The sequence below is a fragment of the Nomascus leucogenys genome, chromosome 18, assembly GCF_006542625.1.
Source record: "Nomascus leucogenys isolate Asia chromosome 18, Asia_NLE_v1, whole genome shotgun sequence".
In the NCBI taxonomy this organism is placed as follows: Eukaryota; Metazoa; Chordata; class Mammalia; order Primates; family Hylobatidae; genus Nomascus; species Nomascus leucogenys.
In genome coordinates this window covers 44,128,297-44,149,363 of record NC_044398.1, presented here as the reverse complement: position 1 = coordinate 44,149,363, position 21,067 = coordinate 44,128,297, and the positions used below count along the sequence as shown (strand labels likewise).

The 21,067-nt window shown below is 40.2% G+C and overlaps 1 protein-coding gene and 1 pseudogene across 5 annotated transcripts in view; one reads left to right on the top strand and one right to left on the bottom strand.

Moving 5' to 3' along the window:
- Positions 1 to 21,067, bottom strand: part of BMPR1A (bone morphogenetic protein receptor type 1A) — a 175,751-nt gene that overhangs the window by 71,394 nt on the left and 83,290 nt on the right. For 4 of the 5 annotated variants that reach the window (XM_003278594.4, XM_030797816.1, XM_030797813.1 and 1 more), the window contains one exon: positions 18,467 to 18,581. The exons of the other annotated variant lie outside the window; for it this stretch is intronic. The gene's annotated coding sequence lies outside the window, so the exon portion shown is untranslated. The remainder of the gene's footprint in view (positions 1 to 18,466; positions 18,582 to 21,067) is intronic. 5 annotated transcript variants of the gene reach the window in all.
- Positions 1 to 21,067, top strand: part of LOC105739000 — a 101,125-nt pseudogene that overhangs the window by 7,778 nt on the left and 72,280 nt on the right.

The following is a 21,067-nucleotide window of genomic DNA, read 5'->3' as shown; positions in this document are numbered from 1 at the left end:
ATTTAATTGAAAAAAAAAAAAAGAAAGGAAAAAATAATGACTAGGTCTTAAAAGGCACTGCAGCTTTCTCCTTGCTTTTTTTTGGATCACTAGATCTGGAAAAAGCCAGCTGTCACAGTGTGAGGACACTCGAGCCTACGGGAAGGCCCATGGGGTGAAGAACTGAGGCGTCCTGCCAACCGCCATGTGAGTATGTCACCTTGGAAGTGTATTCTCCCCGAGTCAGGCTTTCAGATGACTGTAGCCCCTGCTGACTTCCTGACTGCAACCTTGTGAGACATAAAGATTAGAACCGCATCCAGCTAGGCTACTCCTGAATTCTTGTAAGTTAGGGTTTCATGTCATTAAGTTTTGGGATAAACTGTTATGCAGCAATGATAATTAACACTTTTCTTGGATTCCTGAGATAATTTCTATTTGTCATTATTGTATAATAAATAATGTATTCAGTCTTTGACCCTAGTTATTGGGAGAGAACCTCTAATTCATGGAATTTCCTTGGTAGTAGGAGTGCCTTTGTAACTCAGGAGCCTCATGGATCATTCCTGAGATGATGCTAACAATTGACTCAGAATGGGGGAGATTATGCTAACAAGATGACTCAGAATGGGGTCTGCTCACCAGAAAGGCCACCATGTGTAGAAGGATGGGGTTTGAGCTAGCTAAGCCTCTAAGGAAGAAAGGAGAGAACACTGAAGGTTTGAGTTCAATCACATGGCCAATTATTCCATTACACCTACATATAAAATCTCCACACACCATAGCTCAGGTAGGCTTCCTGATTGGTGAGCATACTGATGTGTCAAGAGGGTAACATACCCTGATCCCAGGAGAAGAGAGCACAGAAGCTCCATGTTAGGAACCCTCCCAGTCCCCTGTATCTCATTTGGCTGGTCCTGATCTGTATTCTTCATAATTAAAGTGTAACTTAAGTATACCGCTATCCCAAGTTCAGTCAGTCACTTTATAAATTATCAAACTTGAGGGGATTCATGGGAACCCCCAGATTTGCAGCCAGTTAATTGGAAGCACAGGTGGTCTGGGGACCACCAAACTTTTAACTTGTACTTGCAGCAAGGGCAGTCTCGTTGGGAAGTGCACCCTTAAACCTGTGGAGTCTCATGCTAACTCTGTCAGAACTGTATTACAGTCAGCATTGTAGACATGAGATATATACATATAAAATATTTAAACATACTACTGGAGTTGTTTTGCTCCTATCTTTTTAGATTTTACATAAGCAAGACTGGTCTATAATTTATTTCATATTAGCCATGCTTGGTTTTGGTACCAAGGTTATACTAGTCACAATAAACTGAGGAACTTTCCTTAATTTGCTATTCTCTGGAACAGCGTGTGTAAATCTGGACATACCTACGACATGATAGTTTAAAGGAATTCACCCTTAAGATAATCTGGGCCAGGTACGGACACGGGGCCTCGGGGCGAGACTCTGGAGCTGGTCCCAACCCGCGGACTACTCTCTCCCCCATGGCTGACTGCGCTGGGCTGCAGAGGGCCGGGGCTCCCACTGTTCTCAAAATGCCACAGACAAGTACTTTGAAACTAGAAGATGCTTCTAAAAGGGGAAGTTCATTACACCTGCTCACTACAACGATGTAGTGAATGAACGTTCCATTGTCAAACTCTGTGGTTATCCTTTATGTCACAAGAAGCTGGGAATTAAATAAAAAATTTCAAAACCAATAAAGTCTATGGTATCACTGAAAGAAAGTCTTTTTGCAGCAATTTTTGTTACGAAGCATCTGAGTTTTTTGAAGCACAAATTCCCAAAACTCCAGTATGGGGAGAGGCATCCAGATTTTCAACTGCTAAAGGATGGGCAAAGTGGCCATTCTGGAAAAGAAATACAGTTATGCAGTAAAGCCATTAAAACATCAGCTATCGACAATCCTAGCCACTTTGAAAAGCAATATGAATCTTCTAGCAATAGTTCTTCCAGCACTCTTAAGGACAGCAGCAGTGATAACGAGCAAGACTTTGTTTCCTCCATTCTACCAGGAAACAGACCAAATTCAACAAGTATTAGACCACAGCTGCACCAAAAAAGCATAATGAAAAAGAAAGCTGGTCTCAAAGCTAATGCCAAACACAAAGAACAGACAGTAGTGGATGTCACTGAGCAGTTAGGCAATTGCAAATTAGATACTCAGGAGAAAGCTGCCACATGTGAACTTCCTTTACAGAAAGTAAATACTCAAGAGTTCTTCAAATAGTACTTTGCCTGAAAGATTAAAGCTTCAGAAAATTCTGAAAGTAAATACGGTAGGTCAGAAATAACTCTAATAGGCATAAGAAAAGTGTGGAGCATTTTAACAGAAAATTTGCCAAATCAAACCAAGTTTCTAGGTCACTGTCTAGTTCAGTGCAGGTGTGTCCTGAAGTGGCAAATAGAAACTTACTTAAAGTTTTGAAGGAGACTTTGATTGGGTGGAAGACAGAAGAAACTCTGAGGTTTTTGTATGGCCACAATTATGCTTCTGTGTGTGTGAAATTCAAAGCCTCTCTGGTTAAAAAGCTTAGTGACGCCGGGTGCGGTGGCTCACGCCTGTAATCCCAGCACTTTGGGAGGCTGTGGCAGGTGGATCACCTGACCTCAGGAGTTCGAGACCTGACGTGAAACCCTGTCTCTACTAAAAATACAATAATTAGCTGGGCGTGGAGGCAGGTGCCTGTAATCCCAGCTACTTGGGAGGCTGAGAATTGCTTGAACCCAAGCGGCAGAGGTTGCAGGGAGTGGACGTTGCACCACTGCACCCCAGCCTGGGCAACAGAGCGAGACTCTGTCTGAAAAAAAAAAAAAAAAAAAAAGAGAAAAGAAAAGAAAAAAAAAGAACTTAATGACATAATGTCAGACTCAGATAGTCATTCCCCTGCCTGGAGAGAGTCTCAACAGCTTGGAAGAGTCTTTACCTTTTAGGTGCTCAGATACAGCCATTAAACCACTGACGAGAACTGGAAAAAGAAACTGAAAAGTTAAATCTGAGGATCAGGAAGTTTTATAGAGGATGATATGTTTTGGATGAAGAAACCACCAAATCACAAGACTCAGAAGGGATACGTCTTAAAAACAATGAGCTTTTCCAGGTCGTTAACATTTGGAAAACTCATCATAGCAAATCTTGGAGCAGGAAGTGTTGCAGGAAGTCAGGGACCCCAAACGGAGGGACCGGCTGAAGCCATGGCAGAAGAACGTGGATTGTGAAGATTTCATGGACATTTATTAGTTCCCCAAATTAATACTTTTATAATTTCTTATGCCTGTCTTTACTGCAATCTCTAAACACAAATTGTGAAGATTTCATGGACACTTATCACTTCCCCAGTCAATACCCTTGTGATTTCCTATACCTGTCTTTAATCTCTTAATCCTGTCAGCTGAGGAGGACGTATGTCACCTCAGGACCCTGTGATAATTGTGTTAACTGCACAAATTGTAGAGCATGTGTGTTTGAACAATATGAAATCTGGGCACCTTGAAAAAAGAACAGGGTAACAGCAATGTTCAGGGAAAAAGAGAGATAACCTTAAACTCTGGTCGCTGGTGAACCGGGCAGAACAGAGCCATGTTTCTCTTCTTTCAAAAGCAAATGGGAGAAATATCGCTGAATTCTTTTTCTCAGCAAGGAACATCCCTGGGAAAGAGAATGCGCCCCTGAGGATGAGCCTCTGAAATGGCCCCCTTGGGTGTGGCGTCTTCTATGGTCCAGACTGTAGGGATGAAATAAGCCCCAGTCTCCCATAGCGCTCCCAGGCTTATTAGGACAAGGAAATCCCCGCCTAATAAATTTTGGTCAGACCGGTTGCTCTCAAACCCTGTCTCCTGATGTTATCAATGACAATCGTGCTTCATTAGCAATTTTAATTTCACCCCAGTCCTGTGGTCCTGTGATCTCCTCCATTTGCCTTGTGATATTCTATTACCTTGTGAAGCACGTGATCTCTGTGACCCACACCCTATTCGTACACTCCCTTCCCTTTTGAAAATCACTAATAAAAACTTGCTGGTTTCACAGCTTGTGGGGCATCACGGAACCTACCGACATGTGATGTCTCCCCCGGACGCCCAGCTTTAAAATTTCTCTCTTTTGTACTCTGTCCCTTTATTTCTCAAACCGGCCAATGCTTAAGGAAAATAGAAAAGAACCTACGTGACTATCAGGGCAGGTTCCCCGATAAGGAAGGATAATGAAGAGATAATTGTTAAATTTTCAAGTAGTTTCTTTAGTCATTCTGCCTTTTGGTTTACAGTGCCATCTCCACAGTTGGCATTACTATTTTACAGATAAGTTGAAATTTGCCCCTAGTAAATTTTCATAAACATGCAGTATTTTTTCTAATGTAAAAATAGCCTAAAATGGTGGGACAAAGTTTTCCCTAATTCTTCATATAATAAATGAAGTCTCTAAAGAGGCTTATTATTTTCTTAAAAAGAAAAAATGATCATCTGGGCCAAAGGCTTATCTCTAAGTGTATGAAAGTAGGTGGCTCTTTTAATTACAAATCCAATTTCTCTAATAGTTACAGAAATATCCAGGTTTTCTATTTACTCTGTGTCAATTTTTATTGTTATAATTTTCTAGAAAATTGACATTTAAATTGTAAAATTTATTGGTATAAAGTGATTCAAGATATTTTAAGACTTTCTTCTGTATCTTCCTTTTACATCCTCAGTATTATTTGTACTTTATATTTTTTCTTGATCAATCTTTCAAATAGTTTATTAGCCTTTTCATAAAAAACAACTTTCAGCTTTGTTAATCCTCTTCAATGTATCTTTAAAAAAAAAATTCATCATTTCAAGCCCCAAATCTATCACACTTATTAGCTAGAGGCTTGGATAAGTTTCTCTCTGTGCCTAAGTTTCCTCATGTGTAAAGTGCACATAATAACAATACCCTCCTCACATGGCTTTGTGAAGATTAAATGAGATAACCTTTGTAAAGAGCATGGAATGGTGCTTGGAATAGAGTAAGAACTCTAGAATTGTTAGCTTTTATCTGTGTCATCTATTTTACTTCACTTGAATTTACTGCCGTGCTCTTTCCCTAATTTAGATTAGCTTATTAATATTTAAATCTTCTTTTAAAATACGAATATTTAAGGCTTCAGGGTTTCACACGTTTTAATATGTCCTAAGTTTCTTTTTTTTTTTTTTTTTGAAATAAGGTCTTGCGCTCTGTAGTCCAGGCTAGAGTGTAATGGTGTGATCACGACTCACCACGGACTCAACTTTCCAGGCTCAAGTAATCCTCCCATCTCAGCTTTCTGAGTAGGGGCTACAGGGGGACACCACTGTGCTGGGCTAATTTTTATTTTTTTTTGTAGAGGCAGGGTCTCCCTATTTTGCTCAGGCTGTCATTTTCTCTATTGTTTTGTTCTAGGTGTTCACTAAATTGATTATTTTATATTTAATCTGTGGGATTTACAGAAGTGTGTTTTTAAATTTCCAAATGTGTAGAATTTGTTATTCATTTCCTACATGCTTTCTTGCCAGAAAACATGGTTGATCTTATTTGAAATGTATAAGAACTTGCTGTATAGCCTAGTAAATGGTCCCTTTCATAAAACACTCCATGTGTGCTTGAAAGAACTTTTTTTTTTTAAGAGTTGTGAGGGGTATTTCTGACTTTTCTTTTTTAAAGGCAAGGTCTTGCTCTGTTGCCCAGGCTAGACTGCAGTGATGTGATCACTGCTCACTGCAGCTTCCAACCCTAGGCTCAAGCCATCCTCCCATCTCAGCTTGTCCAGTACAGGCATCTGTCACCATGCCTAGCTCAGACTAACTTCTAAAACCAAATGACCTTGCCATTCTCTCTGCTTAAAAACCTAAAAAAATCCTCATTTCATACGATAAAATTAGTAACATAAGACTTTTTGTGATCTGACATCTGCTGAGGCCTCTACTACTCTCCTCCCCTCTCCTCCATACCCTTACAATGCTCCAACTCTACCAAAGTCAGTGCAGCCGCTCTCCCTTCACAGGCATTCCTTCCAGGCTTCCATTCCTCTGCGCAGCCTTTGTGTCCTCGTTGTTCTTTGCCAGAGTAACTACAATGTTCTCTTCAGGACTTGATCTGCGAGTTCCCTTGTGTATGCAGTCCTCGATCCCAACTCATTAGGCTGCATGAGGAGTCCCCTTCAACTTCCAGTACACCCGGCACACATCACAGCTGCTTTGCAGATCTTGAGCAATGTTCACTCAAAAATGACTTAATGATGACTTGGTTATGTGCCATGTACTGACTATCCAATGGTAAATAAAACAGACATGATTCCTCCTCTTATAAAGCTTAGTCAGCTGATTTTTTTACTTATCTTGCAGCAATGTAATTGCCACTGTCTAGCACATTTCTAAGCAAAGGAATAAAAATGTTCAATAAATAAATTTAAGGAATAAAAAATAGTAATATCTTGCTAAGGGCAATATATTTGGGGAATTAAACCAACCATAAAACCATAAAATGCACTCTAACAGTTCTTTATAAGTATACTGGCATCTAAAAATATATCTCTAGATCTTACAGTAACAGCCAGTTACTACTGACAGTGCTAGCTCAAGAACTTCGTTCCCAAAATCACCATCCTTTTGTGATTTCTAGACATCAGAGAACAGAAATTTAGACTCACATCATAAAATGGAGGACCTGAATATACTTGAAACCTCTCTTTCCAAAATATTTCTGGTTTATTTCATATTTTGAATTAGCTTAAAACTTTCAACTATCATGAATAGTTCAGCGCTAAGTTTACCAGTTTTTTTATATTATGACATAAGAAATCTAGTAATATAAAGCTGTATTCATAATTAAGTCTTTCTCATATTGGTACTGAACAATGCACCTACTTTATGTAAAAACAGGCTTATATTTCCTGAACATATAATGGCTGTCTTTAAAAATTATCACCTCAAAAAGGAGAACTTTGGGCCAGGTGTGGTGGCTCATGCCCGTAACCCATCTCAGCACTTTAGGAGGCTGAGGCAGGAGGATCACTTGAGCCCAGGAGTTCAAGGCTGTGGTGAGTCATGATCATGCCACTGCACTCCAGCCTGGGCAACACAGCAAGACCCTGTCTCGAAACAACAACAACAACAAAACTTTGAGCTAAATTAAAGGACTAGTTCTAAAGACTAGGAAATGTTAAAATGGGTATAAGTAGCCAATCTAGTGAATTACACCCTCACTGGGCAGAGCTGGCTAGCTTGCAAGCTGGCTAGAAATGCAGAATCCCAGACTGTGCTGAATCAATCTTTTAACAAGACCCCCAGGTGACATGCAAGTATACTAAATTTGAAAAGCAGTAGATAAGACCACCTTTATTTAGCTGCTTAGTCTACCCTGTTTAATTTAAGCATCCTGGAAATATTCACTTATTGAGCAATGAACTTTTTTTTTTTTTTTGTTTGTTTTTTTTGAAATGGAGTCTGGCTCCATCACCCAGACTAGAGTGCGGTGGCGCTATCTCAGCTCACTGCAACCTCTGCTTCCCAGGTTCAAGCCATTCTCCTGCCTCAGCCTCCCAAGGAGCTGGAATTACTGGCATGCAACATCATGCCTGGCTAATTTTTGTATTTTTAGTAGAGATGGGGTTTCACCATGTTGGCCAGGCTGGTCTCAAACTCCTGACCTCAAGTGATCCACCCGCCTCGGCCTTCCAAACTGCTGAGATTGCAGGCATGAGCCACTGCACCCGGCCTGAGTAATGAATTTTTTTTAACTTCCACTCCCCTACTCTCCCCACCCCAAAAGAGAGCAAGATGCTTTCTGGATGCTTCGTAGTATTTACTTACTCACCCAACATATATTTATTGTTCATACACTGTGTTAGCTGCCATAAAGATAAACTATTACTTTTTAAATGGCACAGGTAAACGCTAATAAAATTCAGATGAGGAAAGGAAAGTTAAACTAATATTTACTGAGTGTCTACTATGAGGATGTGATACATAGGAACAACATTCCCTGGTGTCTGTTACTTGCCAGGCATTGTTCTAGATACTGCTCAAAATAACTTTCTGCAATCATGAAAGTCTCTATGTTACTCAATAAAGTAGCCACTAACCATATGTGGCTACTCAGTAGTCAAAATACAAGTGGCTAATGACAACCATATCGGATAGTGCAGTTCTAGAAGCTTATACTTACTATGTATTTGATTCACTGACCAATCCTGACAAGCCAGTGTAGATGTGGATCTAAGGCACAGAAGTTACTGGTAGACTATCGAAAATGGTATGACTAGTAACAGAGCCCAGAAGCTGCAGTTCAAATCCAAAGACATGAGAAAAGAAGATTAATTCTAGGCAATGGGATCAGATAAGCCTTCATCAAAGTGTTGGCATCTAAGCTCACACTTGAATAATGGACAGATTTCAACATACTAGGATGTGAGAGAGGCATTCCAGACTGGGAAATCCAGAGGCAAAAGCACAAAGTCAGAAAAGCATGGTAAAGATAAGGAATAGAGTGACATCAATAAGACTGAAAAACAGCATTACTATATAGTTTTATATTTGGTTTATCTTACCAATTATGATTTTTCCTAAAGAACAAAGGAATAAAGAATTATTAAGTGTAGGCAGAAATTAATTCATAAGATTCTCAAATGCTAGTGTAAAGTAGCCTGAACTTCACTCAGCAGACAATAAATCACTGGAGGTTTCAGAACAAAGAAGTGAGTGCACCATGGTTTAGAAAAATCACTCCTGAAGCATTACATGGGATAAAAGGGACAGGGTGAGGTAGATAAGCCAAAGGGTAATTATAGTAGTTCACACAAGAAGTAACCATCCCAACCAAGAGGCAATGAGAATAGAGAAGTGCAAGAAAACTATTATAGAGGTGGCACTGACAGAATTTAGCAACTTCTAGATCTGATAGAAAGTAGAGATGCAGTTGTCATAGGCGGTTCCCAGATTTAAATCCTGGGTTGCTGGAAAGATTACAGACCACCAGGAGACAGAGGTGCAAGAAGCTTTTGAAAACATATGAGCAGCTCTAAGTAAGTCTGGGAGAATAAACAAATGTGTTCCTACTGTTCCTAAATCCTCAGAAACAACAGAAAAATGTTTAAAAATAGAAGAATATTATGGGTAACCGAGATGGAAGACAAGAATGGGTACCAAAGGCAGGAAGAAAAGGTAGTATGTTAAAAGCAAAAATTATTAAATATGTAACAAAAAAATGGAGTTAATTTATAAAACCAAAATGCTGGCTCTTTGAAAAGACCCATGAAATTACCTAGAAAGTTCAATATCCCTAGGAAGTCTAAGCACAAAAATAAAGAACAAATAAATAATATGAAGTACAAGGAGGCCTACCAAAAATAATTATAAATATTCAAGTATAATAATATTAAATAACAGTTAACGCTTAGAGCTCTATAGGCCAGGCACTGTTCTGCATACTTTATATGTTAAATTCCTTAATCTTCACACTAACTTTATGAGACAGATATTCTCATTAGGCATAATTTTATAAGAATAAATCTGAAAATCAAGAATGACTGTATGGACTGGGCGTGGTGGCTCATGCCTGTAATCCCAGCACTTTGGGAGGCCAAGGCAGGTGGATCATTGAGGTCGGGAGTTAGAGACTAGCCTGACCAACATGGTGAAGCCCCATCTCTACTAAAACTACAAAACTTTAGCCAGGCGTGGTGGCAGGCGCCTGTAGTCCCAGCTACTTGGGAGGCTGAGGCAGGAGAATTGCTTGAACCCGGGAGGCGGAGGTTGCAGTGAGCCAAGATGGCACCACTGTACTCCAACTTGGGCGACAGATGGAGACTCTATCTCAAAAAAAAAAAAAAAAAGTATGATTTTCTATAAAGATATTAATACAAAAATTAACTCAACAGGGAATGGAATACACAAACAGACCAATAACCTAAGAAACAGAGGTCCCCAAGATGGCAGTGGGATGGAGGGGAAGGAGGGTGGTGAGGAGGGCAATGGGATGAAGGGTGGGGAAGAGGGCCTAAAAGGCTTTGGTGCATAGTGTTTAAAATTTTATATAGGAACTTATTAATAGGCTGCTTACATAATCTTTATACACACATACATACACACGTGTGTGTGTGTATTTTTAAATAAAGATGGGGTCTCGAACTCCTGGCCTCAAGCAATCCTCCCACCTTGGCCTCCCAGAGTGTTGGCATTACAGGCATGAGCCACCGTGCCTGGCCAATATATAATCTTTAAAAAAAAAAATCATTTTAAAAAGAGGCAATGAGGAAAAATTAGAACAAAAGGGGCAATGAGACGTTCCCTAACCCCTGCCCTATAAAAGACAGAGCAGGGAAGGGAGAAAGAAAAGGAAGAAAGAATACGTAAGATATAATCAGAGGTTAAACTGGAGTATCTGTGACACCGAGACTGGAAATTACCTTTCACAGTTGAAACCATAAGACAGTAGTGCAAGAGAGAAATTATTAGGCTGGAAGATAAGTTAGGAATTGAAGTGTAGTAACAGAATATGAGGAGATGCTACTGAAAACCTTGTGGCATGCTCTCCCCACTATATCATATGGAGCTGCAAATTCACAAACCACCGTCTGCATCTAAAAGCACCCAAAATGGGCCAGGCGCAGGGGCTCATGTCTGTAATCCCAGCACTTCGGGAGGACAAGGTGGGTGGATCACTTGAGGTCAGGAGTTCCAGACCAGCCTGGCCAACATTGTGAAACCCCATCTCTACTAAAAATACAAAAATTAGCAGAGAGACAGAGCGAGACTCCACCTCTAAATAAATAAATAAATAAATAAAATTAAAGCACCCAAACTGGAGAGGGATCAAATAAGTAAACCAGAAGTAAATCCACTAAGCTTAAATTAAGAAAAAATAATAATGTCTTTAAAACTTAAGAGGAGGCAGTCTGAATGGAAGAGAGTGGGACTAAACAGCCTCTTTTTCTGGAGTTGCAGAATAATCAAAAAGCCTGAAAGCGAGACCTGGATGACATTTCTGAGACCAGGAGTTCTAGGTTTCTCTACAGAAGCAAGTGGGTGTGTGGTTAATTTTTTTTTTTTTTGTGGGCCGGGGGGACAGAGTCTTGCTTTGTTGCCCAGGCTGAAGTGCAATGGCGCAATCTTGGCTCACTGCAACCTCCACCTCCCGGGTTCATGCCATTCTCCTGCCTCAGCCTCCCGAGTAGCTGGGATTACAGGCATGTACCACCATGCCCAACTAATTTTTGTATTAAAAGGGGCCAAAAAGGAAATAAGAGACCAGAAGCCTGGAGAAGAGGCATGCTGACAGCCCTAAGGGAGGGAACACAAAGTGCCAATCTTTATTTTATGTGAATGACCAACACAAGGCACCTCCCACACTCTCATATGAATGTCAAGGATGGAAATAAGAGCTCAGGACCAGTTGCAGTGGTGGGGATTTTAACCCTCTTGTTTTAGATATTTCTTTTTTTTTTTTTTTTTTTTTTTTTTTGAGACGGAGTCTCGCTCTGTTGCCCAGGCTGGAGTGCAGTGGCGCGATCTCTGCTCACTGCAAGCTCCGCCTCCCGGGTCCACGCCATTCTCCTGCCTCAGCCTCCCAAGTAGCTGGGACTACAGGCGCCCACCACCACGCCCAGCTAGTTTTTTGTATTTTTAGTAGAGATGGTGTTTCACCATGTCAGCCAGGATGGTCTCAATCTCCTGACCTCGTGATCCGCCCGCCTTGGCCTCCCAAAGTGCTGGGATTACAGGCGTAAGCCACTGCACTTGGTAGATATTTCTTTAGTGATTATAATCAGCCACCAATCTGCAGGGTCAGTGACAGAGCAGATCTAATGGGGTATGAGGAAATCTCACTGATAAAAGGGGCAGACCACAGCAGACCCTGGTGGTGCTCTGCAGCTCACCCCTCTCTGCACTGTGGCTCTGGTGGGCAGGTCTATGTGGCACGCACAGCACCTGACTCAAATGGGAGTGGAGGCACTGCTCTGTTTTGTTCCTTGGAGACTTTGTAAACCTAAGGGAGACTGCTCAACAGCATGGAGGCGCAAGCACAGACCTGCTGGAGTTAAAGCTCACGGAGCAACCTTCAATTAACAACAGGTGAAAGTTGGTGCATGCATGTCTCAGGCTCCCTGTCCTTTGGTGGGACAACAGTGAGGTACATTCAGAAGACACCCACAGGGCTGAAGCCCAGTTGCCCGCAGGGGGAACTGGATCACCCACTTAATGAAACTTCACTCCCTTCTCTGTCTCACTTTTCCCGTTCTCTCACTTCTGCTTTTTGGTTCATCTCCCAAATAACCTATCAGCCGGTAAGTCTTTTTCTCAGGCTCTTCTTTCAAGAGAACACAAACTAAGTGGTAAAGTCAAGATTCAAACTGAAGTCCTCTGGCTACACTGCCTGTGCTTTTAAACAGAGTATGCTGCGCTGGGCACAGTGGCTCACTTTGGGAAGCTGAGGTGGGCAGATCACCTGAGGTCAGGTGTTCAAGACCAGCCTGGCCAACATGGCGAAACCTCGTCTCTACTAAAAATACAAAACTAGCTGAGCGTGGTGGCGGGTGCCTGTAATCCCAGCTACTCAGGAGGCTGAGGCAGGAGAATCACCTGAACCCAGGAGACAGAAGTTGCAGTGAGCCAAGATTGTGCCATTGCACTCCAGCCTGGGCAACAAGAGTGAAACTCCATCTAAATAAATAAATAAATAATAATAGTTCAACACAAAGCCTGACTTAAAAAACAAACAAAACACAAGTGCCTTCCTTCCTCAATAATGTAGTGTCTCCCAGTTTTACACACGTATAATTATAAAACAATTAGTGATTATTTTCAACAGAGAGTATTAGATTATTTCTAAATATTGCAAAGTTCTAAATCAGTCATCAGTTAACAGTTGATAAGAATTTTAATAAATGCATTTTAAAAGCCAGTTTTATATAATTAACTTACTGCCTTACTATACAATATTTCTCTAATGCACAGTACCATAATAATGCCTATCTGTTAATATGGAAACATCGAATTCTACTTAAGGAATTTTTCACAGGTCCCCATTCCTTAAGCAGTAATTCTATTAAAACAAGATACTATCCTTTGGTAATGGTGTCAGAATTATACCTGTAGAAATACTTTAAACATTCGTAAATTTTACTAAATCTTACACAGCATTTAACATGATAGCAAAAGAGGTAACTATGAACAGAATACTGTTTATTTCCTTAAAAACTGCTTTTGTAAAAGAGGTAATACTTTGCTTTTTTCATAAAATCTCCCTTTGAATATGTTAAGGCTAGAAAAATAATGCCAAAAAAACTTGTTGCATATAAGCAAATTAAGAGACCAACAGTACAGTAAAACATAAATTTGAACGTTTCTCTACATTTAGAAAAGTAGGATCCAACTTACCTTGGCTATTAATGAGGCCAACATTATCCCCACCATCCAGGCTCAAAATTCGGGCGGCATCATCTCTTTCCAACATCTAGTCACACATCAGTGTCCCTTCTTCTGCCACAATACCTTTACCATTGAGTCTTTCTTTTCTATTTCCACAATCACCACCCTGATTGAATTCTGATCAGCTCATGCCTAACTACTGCCACAATCTCCTCACTCAGCTCCCTACCTCCTCACTTCATTTCTCTAATGATGTATAGTTTATATATCACCGCTAGAGTAATTTCCCTAAAAGAGCTTTCTCACATTATACTTCCTGCCCTTTCTAAGACCTTCACCACATTCCTACAAAAACATTCATTTTCTATCCATCCACTTTTCCAGAAATATCCTTTACCCATCTAAATTTTACTCATCTTTCAAAGCTCAGCTCACATAACCTCCTATGTTCTACCTGTACTTCTCAGTTACAGGACCCTGACTAGAAGCAACAATTTACTCCTGTGGCATTCCTCACTTTTGCATGGCAATGTTATCATTACTTATATTACTTATATACATACCTTGCTAACTGGACTACACACCAAGGGTGGGGAGCAGGTTACTTTCTGATTCCTCCTTTGTGACTTGCTGCCACATAGTTTAATAGGGACCAAAAAAAGTAATATCCTGTAGAATAAAAATAAGTGCTTTGGGGGCTTTAGACTAGGAAAAGACATATATTTAGAGTCAAAGTAATACAGATTAGAAAGAACTTTAGGGATGAATTGGCATTTGAGATGGGATTTTTAAAGTTCACAGGCACTCCACAAGAGAGAGAGGGCCAAAAATATGCCAAGAGAAGAGAGTAGAGAAAATGAAGGACAATTTCAAATCACTAGCTGAAGAGTATAGTACATAGGGGAATAGAAGAAAATTAAACATTTTCTAAACAACCAATGCTTAACCGGGTAATTTGACCCCCATCTTAAGTTGACAGCTTCATTATTTCTTGCTTGAAACAGTTAAGAATAGCCTAACTTGTCTCTCTAGTTTTGGTTTTTCCTTTTCCCAAACTACCATTCATATCACCAATGATATGGTTTGGCTGTGTCATCACCCAAATCTTCTCTTGAATTGTAGCTCCCTAATTCCCACATGTTGTGGGAGGGACCCATTGGGAAATAATTGAATCATGGGGGCAGTTTCCCCTATACTGTTCTCTTGGTAGTGAATACGTCTCACAAGATATAATGATTTTGTAAGAGGGTTCCCCTTCCGCTTGGCTCTCCTTCTCTCTGCCTGCTGCCCCCTAAGATGTGCCTTTCACCTTCTGCCATGATTGTGAGGCCTCTCTAGCCACGTGGAACTATGAGTCCATTAAACCTCTTTCCTTTACAAATTACCCATTCTTGGGTATGTCTTTGTCAGCAGCATGAAAACTAATACAACCATCATATTATTTAAAAAAAAATCACGATCCAAAATATCTTTAAATGTTAAAATTTTTCAATGACTGCCCATTTTTCACAAAATAAAAGTCTAGACTCCTTGCCATGGCATTCAAAATTCTTCATAAGGTCCTTTCCAGCCTTGTCCCTCAAACTCTCTCTCCTATTCTAAATTCAAGCCATACAAAAATTATTCTATCTTCTGTACATTCTATATACTTTCAAGCTCTGCCTCCACCCCGCTCTGGGCTCTGCATGAAATTAATTCCCTTGCCTTCTGTGAGTATGGAAAACACTCAAACTATTTTTCCTCTGCCCTCTCACCAAAACAATCAACAGGGAAGACTTTTCTTACCAAATGTGTGAGGGTTTCTCTCCACCAATAAGCAAGCAGACAATTCTGCATCAGACACCAGCTGGAACCTCCAATTAAATTCTGACATTACCCACCTGGAGGCAGCATCGGATCCCACAGGTTGAGGGATCCATCCTCAAGACGGCCCCCACTTCCAATGCTAATGGCAAGCCCAGGTTATTTTACCTGTGCTTCTGACCAACCAGCCATAAATCCAGGTACCCACAACCCCTTTCTCAGGTTCTATTAGTTTGCTAGAGCGGCTGACAGAATTCAAGGAAACATTTATGTTTACAGGTTTATTATAGGGGATGTTACAAAGGATAGATAAAGAGATGTACAGGGCACCAGAGCCTGCACATGTTCAGCTATCCAGAAGCTCTCTGAACCCAGTTCTTTGGATTTTTATGGAACGTTCATTCTGTAGGCACGACTAATTAAACCACGGGTCACTGGTGATCAACTTAACCTTCGCCCTTCTCCCCTCCCTAAATGTTGGGGGTTGGTGGGGGCGGGAACTGAAAGTTCTGATTCTAATCCTGCCTTAGTCTTTCTGCTGACCAGCCCCCATCCTAAAGCTACCAAGGGGGCTGTCATCTACCAGTTAACTCACTAGCATACAAAAAGACATCACTTCAGAGGTTTCAAGGATTTTAAGAGTTGAATGCCAGGAAATGGCATCAAAAACCACATATGTATTTTACAGTATTACACTTTCCAATTTCCATTCGGCAATCTTCTATTCGTCCATCAAGACTCTGCTCAAATATTATCTCTTCTGTGAAGCCTGCCTGACAATTCTCTCCTCTCACAACATTGGTGTAGTCTTTCCAGGTGATGCCAATACACCTTTGTTTTTTGACATCGTCACTTGTATTTTTAAATTCTTTTGAAAATTACAGCTGTATGCAATTATGGGCGTACCAGTGATGTTATAATCTATGTACACAGTGTGGGATAATCAAATATATCTTTTCAATTATAATACAGCACTTCTCAGATTGCACTTCAATAATTGTTTTCATGCTCATCCATCCCTAGACAGACTATTTTTTGAGTATAGCTAGGAACCTGTTTTTATTTAATGTTTTGCATTCTGACCTAACACAGTGCCTTGCATACAGTAGGTGTTTAATAAATGTTTAAAGGGTGAAAGAAATGGACAGATGAAGGCAAAGCTACACTATCTTTAAAATTAGAGGAATTTGTCCTTACTCTGGCAGACAGGCAAAGTGTCACCGACAATACAAGCAAAACTATCTCTTAAGATAATTTAAGCTGGCAGCAATATGTAAAGTGAAGTAGGAGTGAGAAGCAGCGCAAGCTGGGAGATCCCTGCAATATTTTCAGTGAGATGTAATACAAGGACCTAAACTTGGATGGTGAAGGGGGATTTGGAAGGAGAGGATTCAAATATTTGTGATACATTAGAGAGGTAAAACTGATAGGACTTCACTTGTGCCTAAGGGTAGGAAGCAAATGATGAGGAATTCGATACAGCACTGAGACTCTAAGCCTGGGTGACAAAGAGGTCCATTAACAGAAGGAGAAATAGCGGGTGCAGAGCTCATGATGAATGATGTGCTAGATAATGGGAAGTCTGAGGCACTAAGCTGAGCCATCTGTAAACAGCTGAAAATATGGGCCTGAAGCTTAGAGAAAATGCCACAACTGAGATAGGAAGTTGAGAGAGATCATTTTAGAGATAATTGCGGAAATCATGAGACTAGGAAAGACACAAGAAAAAAACAGAATAATTTCTAAGATAAAACCTTGGGGAAGGTCATTATTATTTAAGAGTAGGAGGGGAAGGAAAAAAGGTGAAGGAGTAATTAAATAAGTAGAATCAGAAGAGCACACAGTCATGGAAACCAAAAGAACTGAGAAAGAAAAAAACGATCACAACTCTACCAATCAAACAATCTGAAACCTAATAATAGAATTTGAGAGTCACGGTATTTTTCAGAAGAGCTAATCCAGCGGTTTGGCAGGGGCAGGAGAAGGGCAAGTGAATGCTGCAAGTATTAACAGTAGCAGCGAGCAAAGCCTGCCACTTCCAGAAGTGTAAGCGTAGACCACTTCATAAAACCATACATCCTATCTATTTCTTAAAATGTAGATTCCCCACATAATTCAAACCTTTTACCTGATCATTAGTCTCTAAATGGATTTTAAAACAGTAAGCCTGATTTTCCTGTACATACTGTCTTAGGATGGCTTCTTTCCTCCTATTTCTGGCATGACTGCAGCTCCTACCTCTTCAAATTCTATTTCCAAAGATCTATTATTCTAACATGTTAAAAAATCTTATCCTGGGCTGGGTGTGGTAGCTCATGCCTGTAATCCCAGCACTTTGGGAGGTTGAGGTGGGAGGGTCACTTGAGTCCAGGGGTTCAAGACCAGCCTGAGCAACACAGAGGGATAATGAGACCCTGTTTCTACAAAAAATAAATTAGCTGGGCATGGTGATGTGTGCCTGTAGTCCCAGCTATGTGGGAGACTGAGGCAGGAGGATCGCTTGAGCCCAGGGGGTTGAAAAGTATGCTCACTGCAGTCCAGCCTGGGTGATAAAGCAAGATCCTGTCTCAAAAAAAAAAAAAAAAAATCCTGAATTCTAAAAAGCATAAAAATTTCAGAAAAAACATAAACATTCATTTTTCAATATAATCTTTATTTTTATTTTTATTTTTATTTTGTTTTCGAGACAGAGTCTCACTCTGTTGCCCAGAATGGAGTACAGCGGCGTGATCTCAGCTCACTGCAACCTCTGCATTCTGGGTTCAGGCAATTCTCATGCCTCAGCCTCCCAGGTAGCTGGGATCACAGGCTTAAGCCATCATGCCCAGCTAATTTCTGCATTTTTAGTAGAGACGAGGTTTCGCCATGTTGGCCAGGCTGGTCTCGAACTCCTGGCCTCAAGTGACCCACCTGCCTCAGCCTCCCAAAGTGCTGGGATTACAGCACACCTGGCCTAATCTTGCATTCTGAACTCTGCTTTGCAAACTTAGGGGGAAGAAATAAACATATAAACCATTTAATACTTACCTTCTAAAAAGAGATTTATGAAAGTGATTAGTAAGAAATAAATACCTTTCACTCCTGAAGAGGTTCAACATTTATGAGGAATATATATTAGAATTACTTATGAACTCCTCAGGAAGATGATTAAGGAAACTAAAGAAGCTACTATAAAGTTGTGATGTTACAAAGAAACTGAAGAACGCTCAAATAAAGTTGCAGTGTGGAAGGATTATTTTCAACTATTAAAAAATAAGAAATTTCATATTATTCTAATTATGTTCTTTTCCTTACCTCCAAGATGTGGCTAGATAAAACTGTACTTCCGATTTTCTCCAAACAGCTTTGACCTATGCTTCCATCTCATGAATTCCAAGACAGTATTAAACTGATGCATATTTTCATAAGTCTGTTTAGAAAAAAAAAGAACTAATTTAAGGACTAACTTAAGGAACTTTGTCAGAATAATACATGTAGAAGCAATACTAGAAGTGTTTCGCGTGTACAACTATACATTTACAAAGTAAAGTCAATGAAAATTTCTACAGTTTTTAAGAAATCTATCACTTTACCATTTTCCTCAACCTCTGCCCAAGCTTTACGTTTGTAAAGTTAGTTCTGTGGGAACAGTACTTCCATATAAAATTCCTATGTTAGCTTAAGCTTTGGAGAAAAAAAAAATCTCATCTCAATTTGAAAAAAAAAGAACAGGAATAGCTAGAAGCAGTACCAAAATGTACAATTCTACAATATTCAGATTCCTGCTTAGACAAAAATATATTGGACCACCTAGCTAATATCACTTTTTTCTACTTTTGTATTACAGTCTAATAACCAGTTTTAATTTCAGCCACACTTCTACCTAGAACATTAGGACTTGTGAGGTTGAAGAATTAATTGCACTGGTTGGTCTTTGCCTGTGGAATAGGTCTAAACTACGGTATATTAGTACTGCCATTAATATCTTACCCTTTAAGGGGCAAGCATTCATAAATCTAAAAAATAGAAACGATTAAAGCTTAATTTTTTTTTTTTTTTCTGAGACAGGATCTCGCTCTGTCACCCAGGCTGGAGTGCAGTGGCACAATCTCAGCTCACTGCAACCTCCGCATTCTGGGTTCAAGTCATAAAAAAATTCCTAAAGATATGTCTGCTGTTTACTTTGAGATCTTAAAAATAATTTCATTCAATCTTTTAACGGAAACTTCAAATAGCAAAGTATTCTGTTTCGTATTTTAAAAACTGTATGAACGTTGCCTATGCCCCATTGCAAGGTCAAATACCTTGTCTTCAAGTCCATTTAGAAGTATCACTTCTGTCACACTTAGGTTTAGCAGTCTTGGCAATAATGACTAAATTCATGTAAACTAGGGCAACCTGAAACGGTCTAGCATATCAGGTAGCAGTCTTTCTTAAAGACAAGAGTCTCCGCTCAGCAGACAGGCTGCTGTATCTTTCATGGTCCGGCTAAAGACAACCTGACCCTGAATGCAATTAGTAATGCTTTGTCTGCATTCAGGAGCCTTTCAGTCTTCTCAATGCACTAGTTACCCACAACTCAGCCAGGTCTCTAACATTTTTCAGAGTCCTCATATGACTATAAAACTCTCAGGCTGTCCCTCAGAGAAATGAGGGAAGGCAAAAATAAAGAGTTAGTGTTTAGTGTTCTTCTGAGATGCTCATAATCTTTAATTTCCCTTTTACTAATCAAGAAAAGAAATGCACTGTTTCCATTTTAGAAATGGCATAAAGAGATTTTCCTCCAAAGCCATTCTTCGCCAAGTACTCCATTCTTCCCTGAGGATGTGGGAGACAGAGCAGGCAATCACTGTATTAAACAAAGTTCAAATGAATTTATCCCCATAAAAGTAAACACAGTCCATCAAAGTGTCTGTTTCAAAAATATATGGCCTGGCCAGGTGCAGTGGCTCATGCCTGTAATCCCAGCACTTTGGGAGGCTGAGGTGGGTGGATCACTTGAGGTCAGGAGTTCGAGACCAGCCTGACTACACACACACACACACACACCCACACACCATACATATACACATATATATATACATATATATATAGCCTGATTCTAATTCTGCCAGATATTTCCAATGTATCATTATAAAATTAACATGTAAACTACTTACCAACTACTGTTTATTATAGCACCATTTACTAAAACATTGTTTCCTTGGCTAAAGTTTTAGGCTTCAGGCTAAATCTAAAGTTTAAAAAATAGCGAATAACATAACCAAAAGAGCTTTCAAACATCCCATCTTCAAAAGTCCAAAACTCCAGATGATCTGTTCTTCCCTGTTTTCCCACATGTACAAACACTTAACATAAACTTCAGAAAACCTTTTCTTCTTTTTCTTTTTTGAGACAGGCTCTAGCTCCGTTGCCCAGGCTGGAGTATAGTGGCACAATCACAGCTCACTGCAGCCTCCACCTCCTGGGCTCAAATAATCCTCCCACCTCAGCCTCCTGAGTAGCTGGGACTACAGGTATGCACCACCATGCCCAGCTAATTTTTATATTTTTTGTAGAGATGGGGTTTTGCCCTGTTGTCCAGGCTGGTCTCGAATTCCTGGGCTTAAGGAATTCTCCCACTCAGCCTCCCGAGTAGCTGGGACTACAGGCGAACACTACCACGCCGGGTTAATTTTTATATTTTTTGTAGAGACAGGGTCTTGTCATGTCGGCCAGCCTGGTTTGGAACTCCTGACCTCAAGTGATCCACCTGCCTCAGCCTCCCAAAGTGCTTAGATTACAGGCGTGAGCCACTGTGCCCAGCCCAGAAAACCTTTCCTAAAGACTGAATTTAAGACTAGTTAGTCCCACACATGTATCCCAGAACTTAATAAAATAGACTTGCCAAGGAAAATCAAGTTAAGATTTGACTTC